At 35.5% G+C, this 15,721-nt stretch overlaps 1 protein-coding gene across 1 annotated transcript in view; it reads left to right on the forward strand.

Annotated features, from left to right (window-relative positions):
* Window positions 1–12,598, forward strand: part of LOC149546932 (uncharacterized) — a 159,163-nt gene extending 146,565 nt beyond the window's left edge. Inside the window, exon 10 of the transcript XR_016353797.1 lies at window positions 12,551–12,598. The gene's annotated coding sequence lies outside the window, so the exon portion shown is untranslated. The remainder of the gene's footprint in view (window positions 1–12,550) is intronic.
* The last annotated feature ends 3,123 nt before the right edge of the window (window positions 12,599–15,721 follow it).

The raw sequence follows: 15,721 nt of genomic DNA on the forward strand, positions 1-15,721 counted from the left end.
CAAAAAAGTCCCTTCTTTTCCAAACTCTCCGAGTTGCTCTCCAAAACCTGTGTGTGTTATAATGACCCAAAAACCCTCTAATATAGAGTCTAATTACCTTTTAGGGTTTCTCTCTCCACCAGAATTAAATTACAATTATTATTTCTTTAATGCATAATTAGTTTGTTTTTAATTAAAATATTATTTTATTATTCCTTTCATGCACGTCAAATAAATTATTAAATTACTTTATATAATTTTCCACTTGACTTCGCTTTTATTTAATTTATTAACATTTAAATCTCATGCGCACTTTATTTAAAATATCTTTATTAAGTTCACATATTTTATCTTTTAATTAATTTCCTATATTTTAATCTCATGCACATATCATGCGAACTTAAAACATTTTTTATAATTTAATAACTTTCTCCTTTTTATATATTTTCGAAATTAATTGATAAAATATTTATCAACTTAAATAATAATAATAATAATAAGCATTTATTTAAAAATGAACTCTAAATATATTATTATTAAATTAAATAAATATTATCACGTTCTAAAATTTAAACTTATAACTTTTATCTTTGAATTCAGTTATTTTTATTTAATTAATTTCTCCATTAATTAAATATGATTAAATATTAAAATGTCATAATAATATTCTATTCAATTAAATCATTATTTTAATCTTTTAATTAGACTTAATTAAATAAAAAATTCATCAAGGACTCATAAAACAACATACACACAAATGACTCACGGGTTTTAAAAAGGGTAGACAGTCTATTATGAGTCCTCCTTGCAGGACAAGTATTTTAGGCTATGGTTGGGATTGGACCTGATCATTATCTTCTTATTCTCACCATTTGAGTATTTGTAATTGGGCATGCTCATCCTGGCAATTCAAGAAAGTTGATGCTCGACACCTGCATCTTGCATAAAAGACAAGCAAGTACATGTATATAATATATCTAAACTAAACAGGCAATGGCCGGGAGTAGTACATCGTGTAGATCCTGACTTGCAAGTGATTATAACTCCCTCCCTTAACCACATCAAACACGTCAAACAGAAAGATAAAATAAACACACGCACCATACACATGCAAGTATGGAGTAAGTATCATAAAAAATCACAAGTCTAATCATTAAATGCTCAGGTATAATAATGCATCTCTATCAATACAAACATAGTCATCATTAAAAATATCATGTTAACATTGTTATGAAAGAAACCACATTTACTAATTAGGAATCATCAAGACATCATTAACATCATGTGAAATGAAATCAGCTAAGCAATTATAACAGATATATTGTAATCCAAGACATGAAATAATATCATAATATTGTAAATCCAGTATCTCTAAAACTAATCAATGCACAAAATCTGCCTAAAAGAATTTGGCAATCAGAACATAAAAGCAAAACTACAGGTGGGCATTACACTCCTAGGAAAGATTAAGTTGGCCTCTCTGATTGGATCTTGGATCCAACTACTTGATTATGAGCATATCCCCTTTCGATGCAAGAAATGCCAAGAGATCGACCACCTTGTAGCTTGATGCTCCTTTGAAAAATCTAGATCGATGAAGTCTCCTTCTTGGTGGAAGGGGGTTTCAGATGATCATTACGCGGTTCAGAAAACCCCCTTTGTTGGGGACGGTGACTCTTCTCAGGACACTTTAGTGGCAGATTTGACTGCTATCTTTGACGGTATCACTGTTGCCCCTCCGATGGTGACCACTTCTATTCACCCTTTTCAGATTTCTCTGGCACTCTGACTATTGCCCCTCCTATGGCTCCATCTCCGAATGTTGCTACCCTGTCTTAGGATGTTGCTGTCCCTTCTTCTACTGCGGTTCGTTCCCTAGTTTTGGGGGTTGGTTGTGGTGTTGCTGACTTTGCATGGCAGAAGGTTGCTGGTTTGGTGGAGGATGGATGGACCATAGTAAAATGTAAAAATGTCAAGTCCTCCACTCCTTTTTATATGGCATTACAATCTCAAAAGATGGGACCAAAAGGGAAAGCTTGAGTCCTTGTTGTAGCTGTCTCGTTTTTGGTTCTCCTGGCAGTTTGACTTGTTGTTCTTTGTAATCTGGCATGGTAAGGGGCTTATTGTCTATTCCTCTTTTTTACCACAGGGTTTCAAGTGCCTATTAAAAACTTGTTTGTGTGGGTGGTTGATGAGTACTGTGTTATCTGTGAGACCACCCTAGTCACAATGTCTTGGTTGTTGACCTGTTTCACCTTTGGGTTGTAGTTTTGTTTGGTTTGGGCTTCATTTAAAATTTTATGATTTGTAAAGGGTTTCTGGAACTCTTCAAAACCTGTTTTCCTTAATCAAAAATATTAGTGGTCTTCTATTACTTATTAAAAAATACATGTGTGCTCTTTTAGTGGGTTTAAGGGAGTTTCCAAAGTCTAATTTTATATTACCATTATAAAACTAAAAACATTTTAATATTTTAGTTTACTATTATAAAAATAAAGATGTTTGAACCTTTTAGTCGACCAATTCATAAATGAATATTTTTAACGACAATCATAAGATTATATAGTATATAGAATTTTAGGACAAGATAAGATAAATATATTAATGTCCAACAAAAGACCACAACATGGGTCTATGGGACTAGAAGCTTACAACAAGAAGAAAGTAGACAAATAGAGCACCAAACGATGTCTAAAATAGAACAAGTACAACAAAAGAAGAAGAAAGCAGGAGACATCACAACAAAGATTAGGTATTTGTCCTCACAGGAAAAAAGTTTGACAACGACTGATCTGTGCAGCTACCAAAGGCCTTATGATGAAGTTGAGTGCTACAAGAGGAGTGTTGCTGGTGAAGAGATCCCCTGCGGGGTCTCACAGATCTAGAATGGCCCATGTTAGGGAAACTGTATGGTCGCTTCACACCTCGAGTTGGGGCTAAGTGTGAGAAGAAGGTCGTAATAAGCTATCCCTCGGTCTAACTCTCGAGAAATGAATGTTGTAAAGTATGGTCACGAAGCTATAAGGACTCATGGAGATAGAGCGCAATGCAACTTTGATCTGTGTACCTGAAAAAATTTGAGAGGGATCTGCAATCTCTAAACAAAGAATAAAATCTCCCTCAAATCTTGTAGTATATGGGGCATCTGAAAAGGAAGTGGATCTTAGATTCTGCCTTTGCTAAGGTACAAAGTCTATACACCCGATACTCTCTAGCAATATGGTGATCAACCTAGCTCCGAAGTCTATGCGAGCCTACCTCGAAGGAGCCAAGGGAGATACACAGAGCATGTGTCCAATATCTGTGTAAGTACTCAGGGTGTACAATAATCCCATTCCGAATATCTAAGATGTGCTCGGTGTAGAAAGCCATCCTCCAATGTAGTCCCCCTGGAGGATCCACGCAAGTCCGTATGATATACTGCCTGTAAATATCAAGTTTGACATGCCCATTCAATTCCTGCCGAGAGGGGAGTAGATGAGAACTGGTAGGGAGGGAGATGGTCAATGTCGATCCCAACTGAACTCAGTAGGATAGTAGCCTGAGCATTCCAACAATAGGCTCTAGTGGCTGGATTAGAGTCTGCAATAGCAACTGAGGAGCAGTAGGCTAAGTAAGGGTATTTGTGTTGGCCTTCAACCAAGTTTGCAAAGCCATGAAGTGTTAATTATTGTTAGTTGGACAGCTGTTATTTATGACCCAGAAATAGCATTAGTATTTATGGGTAGCTTGGACAGCTGTTCGTCCTTATCTATATATAGTAGCATTAGTTATGGGTAGTTTGGACAACTGTTTGTCCACTTGCCAAGAATTAGTAAATGGTTATTGCAAGGATAATTATTTATTAATTTTAGTGATTCTCTTTTGGACACCTTGCAACCAATTCTATTATTGGCTGTCGAGTTGTCTTAATCTCAGCCGTTGGTTTGATTTAATCTCGGTCGTTGGTTTACCAATAGGAGTAGTATAAAAAGGGGTCATTGGGTCATTTGGAGAAACAAGTTTTGGAGAAGCATTTTGCAGTGATAGCAAATTGTCTTGCAGTGTTAGCAAGGGCACAGTGTTAGCGTGGGGATAGCAGTGGGGAATATCAGCGGGAGAAATTAGGAGGTTGTCGGAGTTCTGCCAGTGAGAGGCAAAGAATTTTGTATGTCTTGATTTGCTGGAGTTTAATATAATTCCTCATCTGTAGAACTGGTTTTCCCTTAGGGGTTTTTTCAGGGACAATTTGTCCGAAAATATTGTGTTCATTGTGTTGTTCATTTCTTTCCGTATTTTATAAGTGAAGTTGCAGTTGTGTTATTTTTCGATATTAGCTGGGAATTTATTTTCAGTAGTTTAATAATCATTTATGATAGGAGATTAATAATCAGTGACTGCAATAGTTGATTTTTCACATGGTATCAGAGCATTGTTAAGGGTAGAAGAGTTTTTCCCTAGGAAAGACATTTTGATCTCTTTAGATTTATTATTGCTTTAAACCCTTGAGATGGCTTTAGCTGGTTTGAGAGATCAGGATAGATTGGATGGTGCCTCAAATTTTGGTGTCTGGAAGGCCAGAATTTCTTTATTGTTGGAAGAGAATGGTATCAAGGATTATGCTACCAGTGTTGTACCTGTACCAACAGATGCAACACAACTTGCAACATATAGGAAGGACGATGCCAAGGCGAGGAGGATAATCCTTGATGGTGTCAAGGATCATATTGTTCCACATATCTCAGAGCTAGATACAACGAAGAAGATGAGGGACGCCGTTCTGAATCTATACCAGAATGCTACCACCAACAGGAAGTTGATTCTCAGAGAGAAGCTAAAGAATACCCAGATGAATCAGGGAGAAGACATCACAAGTTACCTCACCAGGCTCAGACTTGTCAAGGATGAGTTAGCAGCTGTTGGAGATAGCCCTAGTGATGACGAGCTAGTGAGAATAGTCCTAAATGGGTTTACTAAACAATGGAGTGTCTTTGTTCAAGTTTTTAGTGGACGAGATACTTTACCGAGTTGGGATTGACTATGGACTGATTTCACTCAAGATGAGTTTAGACTAAGTCTTGTCAATGGGGCCAACAAGAGTCAGAAAAATGAGGTGGAACAAGAGAACGTTGCCCTAGTGGGTAAAGGGAAAGCAAAGAAGGGATCTAGTAAAGGATCAAATTCACAAAGTGAGAGGAAGGACCTTTCTAAGGTCAAGTGCTTTGGATGTCACGAGTTTGGCCACTATGTCAGTGATTGCTTAGAGAGGAAGAAGGGTAAGAAGCAAGTGGCAGCTTCAGCAAATGCAGAAGAACTCTCCAGTAGAATGGAAGATGAGTTTGCACTCATAGCTTGTATGGTTAGCGCAACCTCACAATGTGTTTGGTATATAGATAGTGGGGCGTCATTTCATATGACAGGAGTTAGAGAGTACTTCTCCAGTTACAAGGAGGAGGACACCAACATCCAGATTTCTATGGAAAACTTGTCCAAACTCAACCCTGTTGGGAAAGCGACTGTTCAGTTTCAGAGGGAGAATGGAAAGATAATTCCACTTCATGATGTGTTATATGTGCCAGGCTTAGGTATGAATTTGATTTCTGTATCCGTTCTTTAGGATAGGGTGTATAATGTACTCTTTAGAGGGACAAATGTGTTGATTAAACACAAGGATTGGAAATCACCCATAACTATTGGAGTTAGGAGTGGTCAACTTTATAGATTGCAGTTTGATACTCCTAAGGCACTTATGAGCAATAGTAATCCTAGATATCTTGGAGAGCTATGGCATAGGATGATGGGCCATATTCATGATGGAGCACTTAGATTGCTTTGTGAGATGGTGACAGGTGTTCCAGAGGTGAACACAGAGCATGACAATGTATGTAAGGGATGTGTGTTGGGGAAGTTTGCGAAAGCATCTTTTCCAAGGAGTGACACCAGATCTAAGGGTGTTCTTGATCTAGTACATTCAGATGTTTGTGGATCGATATCAATGAAATCTCTCAGAGGATATGAATACTATGTTACTTTTATTGATGATTTTTCTAGAAAGACATGGATATACTTTTTGAAGACTAAGGATGAGGTTTTCAGTCGATTCCAAGAGTTCAAGGCTCTTGTGGAGAACTGGACAGGAAAGAAGATAAAGGTTCTTCAGTTAGACAATGGAGGCGAGTACAAAGGAAATGTCTTCCAGGAGTTCTGCACCAGAGAAGGAATCAAGAGAGAATGGACTGTTCCCTACAATCCACAACAGAATGGAGTTGCAGAGAGGAAGAACCGCTCTATATCGGAGGCTGCAAGAGCTATGCTACATGACCAGGACATGCCTCGTTACTTATGGGCAGAGGCATGTAATACAACAGTCTACATTCAGAATAGAGTTCCACACAAGGTGCTAGGGAAGATGACACCAGAGGAGGCTTTCACAGGGAAGAAGCCAGATGTTAGTCATTTCAGGATATTCGAGAGTTTGGCATATTGCCATATTCCTGGAGATACGCGTACAAAGTTAGAGTAGACTGCAGAGAGGGGGTACTTTGTTGGGTATAGTGAGACCTCAAAGGCATACAAGATTTTCATTCCGGGGACTAAAAGAATTATTGTTAGACGGGATGTCAAGTTCATGGAGGAAAGGGCATTCAGGAGATCCAGAGATTTGCCAGCAGATGATCAGAGTGAGTAGTCAATAGAAGCTCCAAGACCAAGTCAAGAGCAACAAAGCTCAAGTACAGTTACCAGTACGAGTGTAGACTCAGTTAGTGAAGATTCACAGAGTATGGAGCAACAGGTGCAACAGGAAATGCATCTAGAAGACTTAGAGGTTGACATTTCATCCTCTATAGTTGGCAGCAGGAACCATGTGGTTCCAAATACACAAAGGGATACTTAGGATTTTGTGGGACCTCCTAGGAAGAGTACTAGATAGCAAAGACAACCATCCAAGTTCAATGACTATGTGGCATTAGTTAGTCAGTTGGTAGATAGTGAGCCTTCTAGCTATCAGGAAGCTGCAGAACATCAAGTATGGCGAGATGCTATGGTTGAAGAATATTCTTCAATACTGCAGAATGATGTGTGGGAGGTAGTACCTAGACCAACAGATAGGGTTGTAGTTGGGTCACATTGGATCTATAAGATAAAGCACGGTGCAGATGGTAGCATCGAGAAATACAAGGCAAGGTTTGTGGCAAAGGGGTTCTCTCAGAAGGAGGGAATAGACTATGAGGAGACATTTGCTCCTGTTGCCAAGTATACTTCTATACGAGCTGTAATCTCACTTACAGCACAGATGGGATGGAAAATCCATCAAATGGATGTCAAGATAGCATTCCTTAATGGTGAGTTGAAGGAGGAGGTATACATAGAACAACTAGAAGGCTTTGTAGCACACAACAAAGAGACAGACTCAAGCAGGCTCCTAGAGCGTGGTATGAGCACATTGATATATACTTGCAGAAAATGGGCTTTGTGAAGAGTGAAGCAGATGCTAACCTCTACTACTTGATGGTTGGGGGTGAGATTCTCATTCTTGTTCTTTATGTGGATGACCTATTTCTTACAGGTTCACTAGAGCTCATAGTGGATTGCAAGAGGAACCTTGCAGAAGAGTTCGAGATGAAGGATTTAGGACTTATGCACTACTTTCTAGGCATGGAAGTGTGGCAGATAGATGGGGAGATTTTCCTTGGTCAAGGGAAATATTGCATTGAAATCTTGAAGAAATTTGGGATGGAGGATTGCAAAGCCATGTCTACACCCATGATCACGAATTGGAGGAAGGTAGATACAATTAAGGAGAAAGATGTAGATCCCACTTTATATAGACAGTTGATTGGTTCGCTTATGTATTTGGTCAACACTAGACCAGATATAACATTTGCAGTTAACTCTCTTAGTCAGTTCATGGTTGAACCAAAGAGAATGCATTGGATAGCGGCTAAGCATGTGCTACGTTACTTGCGTGGTACAGTCGAGTATGGGATCAGATATGTTCGAGGTGAAGGTATCAGGTTGATAGGCTATACTGATGCAAATTGGGCAGGAAGTACAATAGACAAAAGGAGCACTCCAGGGTGTTGTTTCAGCTTGGGATCAGGAGTTGTATCTTGGTTCAGCAAGAAGCAAAAGTCTGTGGCTCTAAGTTCAACAGAAGCAGAATACATAGCAGGGTAAAAGCACAGATCTGTGTCATTGTTTGTGATACCAAAACCTGTTTTGGTCAAATCTCATTTTTCTATCAAAACTCAATTTTTTTCAAAAACTAAAAATACCCTTTTATAGATCTCAAATTCAATATCATTATTATATAATTTTTTGAGTGTTTTGATTGGTTATAATATGTTATAATCTCAAAGTATTATAAGTCGATATTTCAACATTTCAGAAGATGCTCCGTCAAAAAAGGAAAAAAAATAGTAATCATATCAAAAAAATTAAAAAATTATATTTATCTCTAGAGGAGAGAATCCTCTTCATGAATATATAATTTTTTTTCAAGAAGGTATAGATTTGATAGAAAAGTTTTGACGGGAGGAAAAAACTATTGGATTCTGATAAGGTCAAACTTGAGTACTTATAACAAAGAAAATATACATCAATTTTAAATTTTTTTTTTTTTGTGCACTAGCTATACATGTCATCTATAAGATATTTTCAAATTAGAACAAAAGAAGATGATTTGCATATATTTGTTTGACGGGAACTACATGCTATATTTTTTACAGTTAAAAAAGGGACTTCAAAATAAAATAAAATAAATAAATTCTTACTCAAAAAAATTATAAAAATTATAGGCATGAAATTCATCCAATTCTACACATTTCATCAGTTTACATCATCTTCATATTTTAAACACAAATACCATTTTTTTGTTAGTAATGTTGAACTGTCACACTCTGATATCACGTTTCTTTATAAAAGGTGACACAGGTTTGTGCTCTTACCCAGCAGCTAGCATGGCGACATGCGAAGCTATATGGCTTCAGAAGTTGTTAGTAGCCTTGTTTGGTCAGAAGGTTGAGACTACTGTGATATATTGTGACAATCAGAGTTGCATCAAGTTGTCTGAGAATCCAGTATTTCATGATAGGTCTAAACATATAGATATCAGATATCAGTTCATCAGAGATTGTGTACAAAGGGAAGTTGTTCAGCTACAATACATACCTACAGAGGAGCAGGTAACAAACATTCTGACTAAGGCATTGGGGAAGGCAAAATTTATCTTCTTCAGAGATAAGTTAGGTGTCTTGCAGAATAGCTTCCTCGCTAAGAGAGAGTGTTAATTATTGTTAGTTGGACAACTGTTATTTTTAACCCGAAAATAACAGTAGTATTTATGGGTAGCTTGGGTAGCTGTTCGTCCTTATCTATGTATAGCAGCATTAGTTATGGGTAGTTTGGACAACTGTTTGTCCACTTGCCAAGAATTGGTAAATGGTTATTGCAAGGATAATTATTTACTAATTTTAGTGATTCTCTTTTGGACACCTTGCAACCAATTCTATTATTGGCTGTCGAGTTGTCTTAATCTCACCCGTTGGTTTGATTAATCTCGGTCGTTGGTTTACCAACATGAGTAGTATAAAAAGAGGTCATTGGGTCATTTGGAGAAACAAGTTTTGGAGAAGCATTTTGCAGTGATAGCAAATTGTCTTGCAGTGTTAGCAAGGGCGCAGTGTTAGCGTGGGGATAGCAGTGGGAAATATCAGCGGGAGAAATTAGGAGGTTGTCAGAATTCTGCCAGTGAGAGGCAAGGAATTTTGTATCTCTTGATTTACTGAAGTTTAATATAATTCCTCATCTGTAGAACTGGTTTTCCCTTAGGGGTTTTTCCAGGGACAATTTGTCCGAAAATATTGTGTTCATTGTGTTGTTCATTTCTTTCCGTATTTTATAAGTGAAGTTGCAGTTGTGTTATTTTTCGATATTAGCTGAGAATTTATTTTCAACAGTTTAATAATCGTTTATGATAGGAGATTAATAATCAGTGACTGCAATAGTTGATTTTTCACATGAAGATGGTGGAGAAACGTAAAAAATGGTTGCGAGCTTGAATGGGTGAGCTCCAAACTCAGCCAAAATAATACTATGGGGGGTGGATCTATGACATTTGATAATCTGACGGAGGAGAAGAATCTAGGTATGCTCGATCATGGCCCAATCCAAGTTGAAAAAGGAAGGACCCAAATCACTAAACCATAGAGCACTTTGGGTCTTACTAAGGAATCCGAGAGGGATAGAAATTTTATTATTCTCTAGAGAGAATAATAGAAAAGTTTTTCTAAAAGTTAGTAACAAATTGAATTAGTAAAACATCAACTCTATTAGTTAATTATACCCCCCTCCCCCACCATTTATTACTACAATTGCTCTCCTTATTATAGTCACTTTTTTTATTTCTTAAATGTTTATAATCAATTTTAATTCTAAATTCTAATATTTCAATATTTTTATATTAGGAAAAATTAACATTTAAAGGTTGGATCGGATTATATTATTAAATTAAGTATATTTATAAAATGATAAAATGAACAATATCTAAAACAAGCACACTTCAAAATTAATAATATTCAAATGATTAAATTTTATAATTGAAAAAATGAAACATGCACCTCATTTTTTAGAATCTTTAAACAAAGACTCAAAAATTCAATTGACAAAATTTGTGTTTAAATTGTCACATTGTATAAACTCTCACTTATTAGTTAAAAAAAAGAATGAATACATTAATTTTTAAATTTATATATTGATTTACATATTAATTATTAAGTCGAAAGACTTTCTATAATAGTATCATTCATCAATGTGAACATTTAAACATGTAAAAAAAGATATTTAGTTGAAAGTTTTAAGATGAATGGACAACTGCAACTTCATACACATATTGTCTAACAATTAAAAATAAAGCAGAAGTGAAAAATAAGAATAAAGTAGAAGTGGATAATATGAAATTGACACAAGCGCAAGAACATTCTGTTACAAACATGCTTCATGGGAATTACTTTATATGTTTCAGTCACAAACGCGTCATAAACATTCCAAATAATTTTATATTTTTCCATAACTACATTTCAATTTAACTTCAAAGACATTTCTTAATCGCAGTAGTGATACATTTTGATAATCTCAGTTCTAAAATTTGTCTTAAGACTTCTTTCTTATCTTGGCATGCATAATACCTACAAATTTGATTTACAATACTTTGATTACTGTCGATGCTTGGCCATTGGCAAGAGATGTCAATATGTTGAAAGATCCGCTGCAGTTGCGTGACAAAAAAATGGTGCATATTTTTGGTTATTGTGGGGTCTCTGATTTTGGTGGCTCGTCTTTTTCTTCGTTATGATTCTTTCATTGTAGATGCGTCATCTTCTTCAACTATCTTTACACAACTCACCAAAGCTTCTTAGTGATGCAAGTACAAAGAAAACCCAACTAAATATACAAGTCTCAATCTGCAATAACATTCTTTTACCAGCTTTTGCTCACATTAACATTCTACTAGCCTTCCATGTAGTTTCGCCCACACTGTTGATATTGGCTTCACAACCAAACATTTTATGTATAAACTCAAGAAAACCAAACAAAATCGTTACCCACATTGAAGGGTTTTGGATGTCATGTTAACCACAACAAGAAAGACCAAAATACAAAATATGTGATATGAATGGTCATGTCGTGTATTCAAAAGAGTCCTGGAATAAAATCAATTGTGAAAATAGAATAGGATAGAGAGGATGGAATAATGTCATTTCAAATTAATCCTCTAGATGTCCCTGCAGGAAACGACATTCCAGAAGAAAACAAAATATAAAAGTTAAGAGGTCCAGTTTGAAATGTATGTTATTTATATTCGAGTAGTAAATTTAATTTACCGGTATAATATCTTTTGAATCCATGGGTATTGATTCGCTGGTTTTGTCTATTTGATTAACATTTCAAGATTTCATTATCAAATCCTTAGACCCACTTTTCAATTGATTTGGTATCGGTTCTGATTGTATTTGGGAAGCCGAATCATGGTTTTAAAAACCAGTTCATTCACTTTTATGTTTCGAATTGCATAGAGTATCTGATTTGCAGCAACATAGATTCAAATTGATTGATTAGATTTATCCAATTAATTCAAGAAATTAGACATGCAATAATAAGATTCAATTTGATGCTAGAATGCATGGTATGGGGTCTGTGTTTTATGAAGCCTGGAACAAGATATCAAACCAGTTTCAGAATCTTTAAGTTTTTGTTTAGTTTGACATATAAATCTATATCGATATATATTATTGAACCGTTGGATTTCTGTAAGTTTTGGATACATCGTGATCAACCCAATATCCTACTATTGTACTGGAGCGATTTTCAAATTTAGTTATACTTTGGAAGATACCGATGTTTTAGTAGGGCCTGTCTTTTGTTCTGAAGTAAAATATGAATTGGTTTGTTAAGACTATTAACATGGTCTCGAAAGGCTATTTTATCGCTTCATGTTGTGCATATGGTCAGTCTAAAGCTTTTTGTTTCATTGTCAACTGAAATTATTAAAATTTTAATAAAAAGTTTTCCTTCATTGTTGAAAAATAATCAGGTCAATTTGGTGGACTAGTTAAAGAAAATGGTGGGAAATTGACGCTTTGATGGAGTAACAAGACCTAAAATTAGATAAGATAAAGCTATCATTATGTGCTTTGAAATGACATTCAAGTTGGTTTCTCTTTGTTGTATAAGTTCAAATTCTCCAAAGCAACAAAAGTTGGGTGATAAGATAGAAGTGAAGTTATTACCATGGGCTTTGAAATGACACTCAAGTTGGTTTCTCTTTGTTGTATATATTCAAATTCTCAAAAGCAACCAAAGTTGGGTGATGGATAGACATGCTTGAAGTACGTTATGGAGATGGATACAATAGTGATAAAAATATATGGACAATTAGCAATGTTTATCATAGAACAAGGTGTAGGAAATATGAAAGATATAGAGAACAAAAAACTCAATATTAACAATGCACACAATAGGTGTTACAGTTTTGCAAAGCACTTATTCCAAGGCAAGTGCAGGTACACATAAAAGAAGAGAACTTGCCAATAGTACATTTGTGGTATATTAGATAAAAAAGCACGTCATTCTTGAGATTATTTGCATTTTTAGCTCTTTTATATTTATTTATCATGCACACATAGGATTGCACCATTCATAATGAAAATGACTATTTAATTTGTATTTGTATTTTCTTTTCTAATTTCTTATAGAACTTATAATAAAGAGGGCCATTGTATTTATTTAAAGGCTTAGAGGTGAAATACAACTTTTGGTGAGATATATAAATGTATACATTTTAGTCTAATTTGAAATTTTTTATTTGTATGCTACTTTTGTATATGTATAATTTCAAAAATTGACAATTTTTTTTTTTAAGGAACATGCACTCAACCAAGATCATAGTAGATTTAAATTGTACATGGCATGTCATACTCCTTGGAACATAATTCAATGCAACATGCTACAATTGCATGAATTTTTGAATGCTTGTATGTTGAAGATATAAGAAATATCCAAAAGCATGGCTAAATTGCATTTGAGTTGATGTTGATATGGTCCTTTCATACATTCTCCACATAAGAAATAAAATAATACGTTCTTTTGAAATATATAGAAGAAACATGCATGTTTTGGTTGATGTATGTTCAAACTGAAATGCAAGCATACAATGTTAAGTAATTATAAGATATAAGTTTTATTATAGTTTGTTATGTCTTAATGAAAATGATACCTCATAGTTTCTTAATTATAAGATCTTGTGAGCCATAACTCATGAAACACAGGTCCATGAGTTTGGCACAAAAACTAAATTATTGAATCCTAATAGCAATGTCACAATATGAATTATTGTGGGAAAGATATCCTACTTATTAATGTTTGAGCTTAAGGGTCTTCTAAGTGTTCCATTCACTCTCATGAGAGATGGATTCTCGTGAAATGCTACTCATGAAATGTGGGTCAATGAGTTTGACTATAAAGTTGCATGTTTGATTACTGATGAAAATATCAAAATTTAACTTGCTATCGAAAATAGCACCCAACCACACTACAGGGCCTCTAGTACCTATTGGCCATATTCGTCGTTGTTGGATTTTTTCCCTTTGAAGATAGATACCTAATCTTTTCTGAGATGTCTCATGCTTTCTTCTTCATTTATTGTGCTTGTTCTTTTGTGGACACTATTTGGTGCTTAGTTTGTCCACTAACTTTTTGCTTGTAAGCCTCCAGTCCCATAGACCGAAGTTGTGGTCTTTTGTTGGACATTAATAAATTTATCTTTATCTTATCTTATCCTACTTATCAATGTATAAGATTAAGGGGACTTCTAATTATTTGTTTATAAGGAACAACACTTATGAAGGTTTTTCAAGTGGAGTTGTCAAGTAAATTGGGGTTAATTATGGAGGAAACTCCATCGTTAAGTGTACTTGAGCTGGAATAATACTAGGATGGATAACCTCTTGCGAAGTTGTGATGTCTCACCTATGTGAGAATCAACTAGATGCACTAGATAAGTGTTCGTTCATTCTTATGAGAGATGGGTTCTTGTCAACCACTACTCATAAACCATGGGTCAATGAGCTTGAATCAAAATCTATATGGTTGAATCCTAATAGCAATATCTCAATTTGACTTGTTGTGGAATATATGTCCTACTTATCAATATATGAACTTAGGGGAATTTATAATGAATGGTTCATAAGGCCCAACACTTTGTCAAGGTTTTGTAAATGGGGTTGCAAGAAAATTGGGCTTAATAATGAAGGAGACTCCATAGTCCCCATAAGGCGTGATTGCCAAAATTATTCCACTTGGGGTTCTTTTTCAAAAGAAAGTCTTTTCACACATGGCTTCATACCATAGCAGTGTGAAAATTTGTAGCCCCATTTTTAATAATTATTATGGAGTAAATTTTTACCTTCCAATTTTCCTTCTATTATCATAATTGGTGTTCATCATTTCCAAGAGTTCAGAGGTGGAAGCTTTCATTGTAATATCGATACTTGTAGACATTTCTTCCCTATTGACATGTTGGAGGATTTAGAGAGCACTACATCAAACTGTGAAATGGGAAGGGATATGGTCATAAATGAACCCCAAAAAATTGAGGGTAAATGACATAAGGACCTATGTGCCTAGATGACAATGAGAGAAGGTGAGGTTTTTCCTTTCATGGAAGCTATGGAGGCTATAATGAGACATTCTCCATGCAATGAGAAAGGTAACCATTGATAGGATAACCTTCAAAATCAACAAAGATATCATAGCTTAGGCCATTGAGCTTTCTATAGAGGGTAGGAAGTAGAAAAAGTTTACCAAAGTGTCTAATGAGACCAGTCTCAATTGATTCTTCAACGGAAAGGAAGCTACTATTAGGTTGTGTTGTGGTTGTGATACGAAACAACTCCTTGATCCTTGGAGCATGATTTGCTTTCTGATTATGACATATCTCACTTTGGAGGGGCATTTTGGGGTAGGTCACTATTATCACTTCCCTCTGTTTGAATCACTTTCAGTACCATGATTTGGTTTCTATCCCATTTTTTCTTCTTCATGACCTTGAAGCCTCCATCATAGAGGCTCGAGAAAGAATTCAATAGGGGAAAAAAATTGTTACTCTTCACCAAGCCTCGATTCTCCACCTTTACAATTTCTATTATGTTCTTTGCAAATCCTCTTGATAGTTTAGCTAATCCTACCCCCCAGATGTCTCAAGATA

Source organism: Cupressus sempervirens, chromosome 7, assembly GCF_028749045.1.
Source record: "Cupressus sempervirens isolate cs-2001-9-10 chromosome 7, ASM2874904v1, whole genome shotgun sequence".
Classification (NCBI taxonomy): Eukaryota; Viridiplantae; Streptophyta; class Pinopsida; order Cupressales; family Cupressaceae; genus Cupressus; species Cupressus sempervirens.